Source organism: Peromyscus maniculatus, chromosome 3, assembly GCF_049852395.1.
Source record: "Peromyscus maniculatus bairdii isolate BWxNUB_F1_BW_parent chromosome 3, HU_Pman_BW_mat_3.1, whole genome shotgun sequence".
Lineage (NCBI taxonomy): Eukaryota > Metazoa > Chordata > Mammalia > Rodentia > Cricetidae > Peromyscus > Peromyscus maniculatus.
The window spans coordinates 13,337,931-13,349,020 of NC_134854.1; the positions used below are offsets into that span (position 1 = coordinate 13,337,931).

The window sequence follows — 11,090 nt, forward strand, 5'->3', positions numbered from 1 at the left end:
TTTCCTTATGTTAAAAATGCCAATAAAGGATGAAAAGATGGAAAATCAGAGAAGGAGGCAGGCGGGATTTAGACAATAGATAATTAAGTAAGGACTGATTGCATGATTAGCTCTTTTGCATTTTCATGTTTGCATAAAAGCCTTAAGTTTGGGGTAGTCAGACGCTATGCACAATAGCATGCAGATTTATTTAAAATTAGTGTACGCACTATTTGCTCAAACCCAACCATACTGTTAGAATATTGTGTTCACTTTTGAGAGATTTTGCTTCATTCTATAAAAATCTAAATTTTATGTAATTGGAGTTACATATCACTAATTGATCCTTTCTACTCTTCACATTTCTTATCATTTAAAACACACTAGTTACCATGGAAACGAAGTCATCGAGTGAGGGCAAGTCTTAGTGACATCCACAAGTGAAATATTAAATCAATTACTATAATGGCTGTGCAATTTATAGTAGTTACTTATAAAATGTTCCACACTGCTGTAGTGTGAAATAAATATCATATACTGAAGGGGAAAGTATGTTCAGCCATCGAGAGTTTCTTCCCCTGCCATCACTGATGACTTCCATCAGCAGATATTCTCATATAATTTGTTCCATTTTAGACACATTTTGCCACAGAAATTATCTTAGAAATGCCAGAGTTTCAGTTGTCCTGAGGGAAAGTGAGATATAGACCTACAGCCTATGCATTACATACTACTTTCTATTCAAAATCCTTGCCACTTTCCAGGAGTCCCTTTACACGTAAGTGTTGATTTTTCTACCCGGGTACTCCTTTGTATCAGATGAGTCCATCTTGGTTGAAGAAAAGCCACCAGATAGACAGCGACTCAAGACGTGAGAGTTCAGGGCATGAAGCAATTCTCCATCTAAAACCATGACTTTTCACCTGCATTGTCTCATGCATGAAATTCTACCATTTATTTCTCTTTGTTAGGCATTGTCTTCCCTAGACAATCTCTCTTAAATTGGTTACGTAATTTGCAGAATTTAAACTGAGAACACTATGAAGAATTCCTCAAGTTTTATGATGAGGGGACTTAAATCCCTCCATGAGTAAACTGCTTTCAATGGTCAAGTTATCATGAAATGAGCACCAATAACAAGAGAACGCCTACCTTCAAACTCACGGCAATAGCGCTGGAACTTGAGGCCCTGAGGAAGAGAGAGGGAGGGGCCAAAGAAGAAATAGAGGCAGGCAGTAAGTTTTGAGCGGCAGTGGAGGAAGAAAAGGCAGGAACAGTGAATGGAAAAACCAAGAAGGCCAATATGGGCACACTGTGTGAATGCCTGAACACAGACTACTGCACACAGGAAAAGAAAGAAGCCACCACTAACATTTGCAATGATCTGTATACACTCTCCATTATAGCGCTGAGTACAAGGAATCAAGTTTCAAGTGACCTCTGCAGTGTGAAGCTATTTATGACAGTTCAAGAGCAGAGTGAGCACAAACTAGCCTTCTTAGGTGCTCAAGATCTCCTGTATTTTCATCCCAGTGGGGGCCACATGGGAATATTCATACACAAAATTTCATGTATATCTACATTTAAAATTAGTGAGTATTTCTGCAAGATATGGTTCAATTTTGTGAAATCTCTCTTTTTTTTTTTTCTTAAGAATGCTTTAGTGAGATGACTAGCACGACAGAGAACAGATGCTGGATTCTGTCAGGATTGTCAAGAAACTATGTAGAATGAATCTCAATGCTGCTTATCTGGAACATTAGTTCTCTTCCTGCATGGAAATGACAAGGGCATCTCCAGGGATCCTCATCACGAATCCAGAGACATACTGAGTCAAAAAGCCAATGATGCTCAATTCACACTGAAGACACAAGGCTGTGTCAGCACAGAGGGCGGCCAGCTCAGAACTAAGGTCTGTGACTGTGGCTAGAGTCTGAATCAGGGGAGGAAGACAAGAAGCAAAAATCACGGTATGTCTGATTCACATGGACTTCCCATCCATGCCGAGAACACTGTACACTAACTACGTGACATGGACGTATACCTCAAGTCCTAGTTGTTGTGCAAAAGGAAACCTTAGTCAGCAATAGGAAACAAAATGAAGACAAAAAGTATACCTCAAATAAAATCTTTTTTTTTTCTTTTTTTGGTTTTTTCAAGACAGGGTTTCTCTGTGTAGCTTTGTGCCTTTCCTGGATCTCGCTCTGTAGACCAGGCTGGCCTCAAACTCACAAAGATCTTCTTGCCTCTGCCTCCCAAGTGCTGGGATTAAAGGCATGCGCCACCACCGCCCGGCTCAAATAAAATCTTAAGTACTTGGTTTGTGGTATTTTCAGTTCAGTGATTCTGTGAAAAGAAAATCGTGAGTTTACGGGAAATGGCATTGCGAGGTTTGGTGTTAATCTCACTGTCAACTTGACCACATATGGAATTGCCTGAGACATACCCCTGTGTGTATGTGAGGCCATTTCCAGAGAGGTTTATCTAAGGAAGGAAAACCTCTCCTGAATCTAGGCTGCAGTATTCCAGTCTCAAACTGTGAAATGGAGACAGCAAGCAGAGCGCCAGCAATCATTTCTCCGCTTCTTGACTGCGGATGCAATGTGGTCAGCTGCTTCATGCTCCACCATATGCCTTCCCCACTGTGATAAACTCTGAGCCAAATAAGCCAGTCCTTCCTTAAGGTTTTGGGTTGTGTGGGGATTTGTTGTTGTTGTTGTTTTGGGGGTTTTGTTTTGTTTTGTTTTTCAAGACAGGGTTTCTCCGTGTAGTTTTGGTACCTGTCCTGGATCTCACTCTTTAGACCAGGCTGGCCTCCAACTCACAGAGATCCACCTGGCTCTGCCTCCCGAGTGCTGGGACATGCACCACCGCCTCCCTGCGAAGGTTTTTGTTTTTGTTTTTTAATATCATAACAACATGAAAAGTAATTGACATGGGGAGTGTCAGAAATTGTCAGGCACTCCTGGGTGCCCTCTTTCTCACAGTGAGACACTGGCTGGTTTGTAAGCAGACAGATCAAGATCCTGGAGACAAGCTGACCAGTGAGGAGAGACTGTCAGTGAGAGTCTGAGTGCTGAGAAAGTTTGGGATTGATTTGAAGACTTTGTACTCATCAAATACCCAGCAATGCAGGCTGGAAGACTCGCTGACTTCGTAAGAAACTTCTCTGGTACAAATAACTTTGAACACTTTGTAACCATTTTTAGAAAAGGGGTGGGGCTGAGAAAGTTGCTCCTTAGATTCAAATTATGCACATTTGTATACAATAGTGTCGCTAGTGACCCCAGTTATATCACTGACTTGACTCTGTCCAGGGGCAGCTGCTAGAATAACACTGCAAATTCCTTCTAAAGAACTTTCAATGGGCAGAGAAGGCTAATAAAAACTATTAATCACGCAAATCTGTGTTATAGGTATTGTTGCCTGGATACAACCTGGTTACTTCTGCTCTCTCTTTTCTGAAAGGAAAGACTTAACAGAAGCAGCGCCAGGGCCCAAGATGCCATTCTATGGGTTTAGACAAAACAGCACACTCTGTCGTTAGCGCCTACATTTTATGTCCTGTGACCAAGGTGAACCTCTTCTCTTTTTCACTAGGAACTGTAAGACTGGGAACTGCGGCCACCGCGGTGTTCACAGTCGGAAAACTTAGGAAGTGAGGGAGGAGAGTGAGGGTTGCCGCAACTCTCCAGTGCATGGCACCTCAGGACTTCCAGATGGGAGCCCAAATTTTCAGTGCTACTTATGACAATTTGAGCTGGCTTGTCTGTCAGTTGCTAATTAACGTATTGTGCTGTATTCTGCCTTGTTTCTACTTTTTAATAACTTTAAGCTTTCACCAGACAAAGCCCCTTGAGTCAAATATCAACATCCTGCTGAAACCCAAGCAGCAGCACCCTGGCATCTCCACTTTCCATTAAGCACACTGTCATTTTTCACAATCACCATATAATATATTTCAAATTAATTAGAACAAAATATATTTCTTCACCTGATCAAGGCCAAAATGCCAAGTGTAAATTAAAACAACTATTTAGCGATTCCTATCCTGTGTGACTATTGTTAGGAATCCCAGATTCAATCAGGAGCTCCAGAGCTAGCCAAGTTAATATGAAAGAGCTGAGAGGGTCTATAATACAAACAGTTTTGCTAGAATTTAATCTGAGTTTAGAGTGGAAAAACAAAGTAACTTGCATTCTTTTTTTCTAGGAAAAAAAGACATCAGAAGCCAGAGAGATGACTTGGTTGGTAAAGTGTTTGCTTCACAAACCTAAGGACCTGAGTTCAGATTCCCGACACCCTGCAAAATGCCAGCTCTGGTGCAAGGAGGAAAGGACACCGCAGAGCTAGGCAGATCCTTGAAGCTCATTGGACAGTCAGCCCTGAGTTCTGTAAATGACCCTGTTTCAGATAAACAAACAAACAAACAAACAAACAAATAAATAATTGGATTCCCGGAACTCAGCCTGGTGCCTGGCCGTGGATCCCTGCATCTGCCTCCATCAGTCACTGGACAAGGCTCTATGATGGCAGCTAGGTTATTCGCTAGACTGGTCACTAGAGCAGACCAGTCCAGGCACCCTCTGGACTACTCCCTGCAGACCAAGGTGGTGTCATCATTGTGGATTCCTGAGAACTTCCCCAGCACCCTGCCTCTTCCTATTCCCATGATGCCCTCATTTATCTCTGTATCTCCCCGCTGCCTTCCCACTCTGTTCCTGTTCCAGCTCGACCCTCCCATTTCCCTATGTTCTCATCCCCCACTCCTCACCCTTCCCCAACCCACACCACCCAGTCCGCTCATGTAGATCTCATCCACTTCTCCTTCGCAGGGTCATCCATGTGTCCCTCCTAGGGTCTTTTCCTGCTAGCTAGCCTCTCTGGAGTTGTGGGTTGCAGTCTGGCCATTCCTTCCCTCACATCTAGTATCCACTTACGAGTGAGTATATACTATGTTTGTCCTTCTGAGTCTGTGTTACCTCACTCAGGATTATATTTTCTAGTTCTATCCATTTGCCTGCAAATTTCACATCATTGTTTTTTACTGCTGAGTAGAACCAGGCTGAGCTCCAGGAATCCAACTGATGAGAAAAAGGAGCGATTCTGCAGGTGAGGGACGTCAAGATCATGATGGGAGGACATGCAGAGTTGACCGGCCACACTAGTGGAACCCAATGAACTGTGGACTGATGGCTGTGGAGCCCCCATGGGACTGGACTAGGCCCTCTGGATACGGAAGACAGTTGTTTGGCTCGAACTGTTTGGGAGGCACCCAGGCAGGGGGATCCGTATCTGTCCCTGGTCTATGGGTAGGCTTCTGGGAATCCAGTGCCCGTGGTGGGACACCTTGCACAGCCTTGGTGCAGTGGGAAGGAGCTTGGACCTGCCTAGGCTCAGTGTGCTGGGCTCTGCTGACTCCCCATGGGAGACCTCGATTTGGGGGACGTGGGGATGCGGGGTGGCTTGAGAAAAGGGCTGGGGGTGGGAGGAGAGAGGAGGGGGGAATCTGTGGATGGTATGTGGAGTAAGTAGAAAATTTCTTAATAAAGAAAAATGAATAAATAAAATAAATGCAGAGCAAGACACCCAGAGTCTACCTCTGGCCTCCAGGTGCACATGCTTACACTTATGCATGCTCACACTCCCACACTCACCTCACACATTGTGGTGATTTGAAGAGGAATGGCCCTCATAGGCTCATATATTTGAATGTTTGGTCATTAGTGAGTGTAATTATTTGAGAGCGATTAGGAGGTGTGGCTTTGCTGGTAAAGCTATGGCCTTGTTGGAGGAAGTATGTAACATCAGGGTGGGTGTTAGAATTTAAGAAGCTCTCTTCCTGCTGCCTGCCAATCCAGATGTAGAATTCCCAGCTCCTTCTTGAGCACCGTGTCTGCCTGTGTGCTGCCATGCTTCCTGCCGTGCTGATAATGGACTGAACCTCTGAAACGGTAAGGAAGCCCCAGTTAAATGCTCTCTTTTATAAGAGTTGCCATGGTCATGGTATCTCTTCACAGCAATAAAACACTGACGAAGATGCACACAAACATTAAACCGAATACTCATACCTACACACAAACACACCAAAAATAATAAGAGCAACTGAACATATAAAAATATCACTTTAAATTACAATGAGGTTTAATGTAAAAGAGAACATTTTCTTCACAATCCTTTAAGTTATTAACTTTAAAATAAAGTGAAATGAGTAAAATAAAAGGCCTCTGGTTATCAAATTTTGTTATAAGGTCTATATTTAGAACGGTTTAGTCTTTTGTGTATCTATGTTGCTATGTACTGAAATGGTTTTAGTGCACATTAATTATCTCTTTAAAAGTTTGAAGAAGCCAACAGATCTCACGTATTTTTGTCAAGAATCTAAATCTGGTCCTCTGCCTTTTTCCACTCAGCTGGAATGTCTGGCCACTGCTTCATGTCTGAGTATAAAAGCAATTCTTCTTGATGTTTCTGGGAGTCCACAAGTCTACTTTTCATATCCCTGAATTATAACTATCTTTTGGTTCTATGCTAACCTAGAATGGGAATATTCTGAATTATATTATTAGCAATAAAGACTCTTTGTTGTGGAATGTTTTTACTTTACTTTAAAAATACTCAACCAAACATATCTAGTATGCATATATCGAGAAAGTTGTTTTGTACTGCTATAACTGTGAATTGTTGCTGCTTCTATATGAGGAAAAATAAAATTAACATCTCACTCATTTCTTGTTTTCAACCAATCACATAAAACTGCTGAGGGTGATTGATAAGCTAGAGTAACTTCAAAATAAATAATAATTTCACTTACAGTTCATCTTGGAAAGAATTCCCTTTTGACTTCTCTGGGAAAATACAAGCCATCACTTAGAACATCGAGATCATGTTATACTACCAAGTAATGTGAAATAGCTCAGTGGTTCAGAAAAAGTCAACGTTGACTTTTTCTTCATTCTCCAGATCACCTGGTTCTGCTCTGTCCACATACTGGTCCTCTTTCCACATACCGGCTAATTAAGTAGAAACTATTCAGACTGCTACTAATCACTCTGGGAAAGGGAGGAATAATATGTCAAGTCATCTATTGACTCTGTAAGTGTGAATTTTGTTCATAGTTTAAAGACTGCAGCAAATGTCATGGCCACTTCATGAAGGCAAGAAAGTGTAACCCCAAAATTCCCTAAAGGATCAATAAAAAAATAAGTAATAAACAGAACTAATGAGTACTAAGCTATAAGTAATAGAGTCCTATACTGTTCTATCCCCCCTCTACCTCCACCACCTTGTCAGCCTTTCCTCCTGCAGTGAGAGAAGAGATGTCTTCCTCTGCCTAGGAATGGCCTTTTCCTCTGCTCCGGGCATCCAAGGACTCAGCTGAATGTTTTCTTAGCTGTCCTCGTCTGCTCCTTGTATTCTCCTACCCTCACTTGTCAGAAGCATATTGGCTTCTCCTGTTCCAGACATAAATCTCACTTTATCCTTACAATTCCTCTTTATTCTTAAATGTCTCCTCTTGCAACTCTTCCTCAGAAACAAATATTTGAGAATAGATTCACATAGCCCCAGAACTGGCCCCTCCATTCCCATCCATTCCTCAGCTCACTGACCTGATGAGGACTTGACCACTTTTATTGAACTTAGCTTGCTACCTGTTCTTCAAATAATCTTATTTCCAGGCTCCTTCTCGAGTCTCAGGCTATCACTATGCTGATGATACTCAAGTATGTCTGCAAAGAGCTGATATAATTTCAGGTATACCAGCTGGGGCACTGCTCTCTGTTCCTGTGTATCTCCATGTAGTAACTATTACCTAAATTCCAGAGACACTTGACTTCATAGGAAAAGAAAATTGATGTTTCTGTAGCCAAAATTGAAAAGAAAAAATAAAACATAATATTTTATGTTTTATTAGCACTTTGTTAAAATACAATTAAACAAACTCTATATTTGCTTGAGTAAATTTGTCTATTTGCTTAATTATCTCCTATTCCTGAAATTGGCACAGCAGATTTTTAAGAAATAGTTGTGCGTGAAGTATCAATGCAATTTTTGCTAAGTAGCTTTTATCAGAGTATCCTCATTCTCAGGCACTGTTTCTAGGCAGAGCTGGCATGTTCAATTGCATGGAGGTATACAAGAATGCAAGATCTACTAACGATGTCCTATCTCTTTAAATAGGGTGATGGGTTGCTGCTCAATTCAGAAAACTTATAACCATAATTATTAATGTTAAAGACTGGACTTATGTACTAACAAGCAACTCTGAAACATCTTTGCCTTATAAAATAAATAATGAATAAACAAATAAATATAAATGAATGAATGAATAAATAAATAAATAAGAGTCTTACTTTTCACTAATGCTACATTTCTATTGGTGACTCTATTAACCGATGGTTCAAGAGAAATGTCACAGACTGAATTGTATCTTCTAAATTTCAACTGCTGAGGAGGCCCATTCTCATCATGAGATGTGACCACTGGAGTGCCTACAAGCTTCTCTCACAACACCATAGCAGATGCTTTCACTGGTACCTGGAAACTAGTGGACAGCAAGAATTTTCATGACTTCAGCAAGTCTCTTGATATGAGCTTTGCCACCAAGTAGGTATCTAGCATGACCAATCCTATCACAATTGTCAAAAACAGGGACACTATCATCTTAAAGATGCACAGTGTATTCAAGAACACAAAGGTCAGCTTTCAGCTGGGGTGGAGTGTGATGAGACAGCAGCAGATGACAGGAAGTTGCTCACGACCCTGGACAGAGGTAAACTTGTCCATGTGCAGCAGTAGGACAGACTGGAGACAACTCTTATGTGGGAGCTAAGTGACAGGAAACTAGGAAACTCATATTGATGATCACCCACAGCAAAATGGTGAGTGCTTGAACTTACAAGGAGACGTATCCGGACTCATTCTCTGACAGCTAGGGACCTTGACTCAGGACCAGTTTACCTCACCCCTACACACACACACAAACACACACACACACACACACACACACACACACAGGGGAGAGAGAGAGAGAGAGAGAGAGAGAGAGAGAGAGAGAGAGAGAGAGAGAGAGAGAGAGAGAGAGAGAGACTGATGTTTTGCATTAATACTGTGGTTAGAATTTTACTGGAGCCAAGCAGAACCAGCCAGGATCCGGTTCCTGCTGTGTATGTGGTGTTTTGTTTTTTTGTTTTGTTTTGTTTTTGAAACTTATCCAAAGGTGCTCTGAGGTCAATAAAGCAGAGCCAAGGAGGAGAGAAAAAAATCAGCTGTTGAAAGGCAAGCTTGGGGCATGACTGTATTTAAAGACAGAGTTTTTGAAGTTGTTTTGTTTTGTTTTTGAGACAGCTTTTAATAAAGTGATAAAGGTTAAATGAGATCCGAAGGATGGGTCCTTAGTCCAAGAGAAACAGTGTCTTTATTAAAAGAGGTGAAGACACAGAGAGTATTTGCATATAGAGAACATGATAGAGAAGCCAGAAGACAGCCATTAGCAAATCAGGAAGTCAGACTACAGCAGAATGAGTTATTGACAGTGGGTAGTTGCTTGGGCAGGAAAGTCACTCTGCGGGTATGTGTCCACTGGTAGGTTTCGCATGAATCAACGAGATGGCCTCATACTCATGCGCATATGGGCAGTGAGTTAAAAAAAAAGACATTAAGGTGGAAGGGATAGATTTGATCATATTGCATTGTATAGATGTATGAACTTCTCAAAAGAATTAAAGCTATAGGTACCTTGATTTGGGACTTCCCACTTGCTAAAATATGAGAAAATAAATTTCTGTGGAGTGAGCCAATGAAGTCAAGAAATAAGACATAAAACTAAGAGCTCACTGAGACCTATAATCTAATTCATCTAGACACTGTCTCCTGGGACAGTCCAAGGCCCTATCTGAAAAGCAATTTGTACCACAGTCACTGGGAATATATTCAAAAGCATGATAGGTACCTCGCTGTCCAGAACAGACCCAAGACCCCGTGAAAAATCATCCCATTAAAACTATTCTTTTTCTAGGTGGACTTTGAATATTTAGAATGAGCAATTCAACATAAGATGAATGGGACTAAGCGGCAGGACATGTGTGAAGCTTAAGGGAAACATTAAGTAACTGTAGAGGAGCCTGCCACTTTCTTCCCTGTCAGTTTTGAAATCCAGCATTTCCTCAGCAATACATAACAGAAGCCTTTTTTTTTTTTTTTTGTCTTGTGGCAGCCACCTCCTGATTTTCCTTCATACTTTCCCTAACAGTTTAAAGAGTGGTCACCTAAGAAAATAGTTAGATGCATCTCTGACATTTTCCAGCCCTAGATGAATGAGGTATGTTTTCAATGCTAGATTTAGCCAATAAACCACTCTAGTATAGGACCAATTTTCTTTTTTATTTTTCTTTTTTTTTTGGGGGGGGGGGGTTGGCATCATTTACAAAACAATACTGCAAAGTCCTACAAATTTTTCATTGCATTTGGTACATTGTTGTGTACCAAAAGCACACACAACTTTGGAGGGGTTTTTTTGTTTTTTGTTTTGTTTTGTTTTGTTTTACACAAGGCAGAAAAAGTTCTATATGCTATAAAACAAGAAAACACTCTGGACATGCTGTCTTGGGTAAGGGTGTCTACAGTGGAGCACGAGAAATAAATTCTTGGATGATCACTTTTTAAATCTGCAATAGATGTAATTGGCTTTATTAGTATAAATGATAACCAAATGAAATCTGAAATTAAGATTCCTGTCCTCTACATTCTACTATAGCCATCGATCAGTGTCTCACTCAGCCATCATCAGAGAAGTTTCTTCTTGCAGTAGTTATGAACTAACACAGAAATCCATGACCAGACAATGTGCAGAGAGTGAGAGACCTTGGAACACAATCCTAAATAGAATGTCATCAAACCCTTCCCCTAAGGGCTCAGAAAACAAGGTGGAAGAGGAGGAAAGATTTTAAGAGTGAGAGGGCATGAAAGACACCAAGGAAATAGTGCCTTCCAGACATAACAGAACAGATGCTCATGTGAACTCACTCACACAAGCTCTAGCAGCATGCACAGGGCCTTCACAGGATCAAGCCAGATGAGGTTCCAGTGCTGAGAAGGGAACTGGATACAAG

At 41.2% G+C, this 11,090-nt stretch overlaps 1 pseudogene; it reads left to right on the forward strand.

Moving 5' to 3' along the window:
* Nucleotides 1–1,102: 1,102 nt before the first annotated feature.
* LOC121828190 (fatty acid-binding protein, heart pseudogene) lies at nucleotides 1,103–8,915 on the forward strand (annotated as a pseudogene).
* The last annotated feature ends 2,175 nt before the right edge of the window (nucleotides 8,916–11,090 follow it).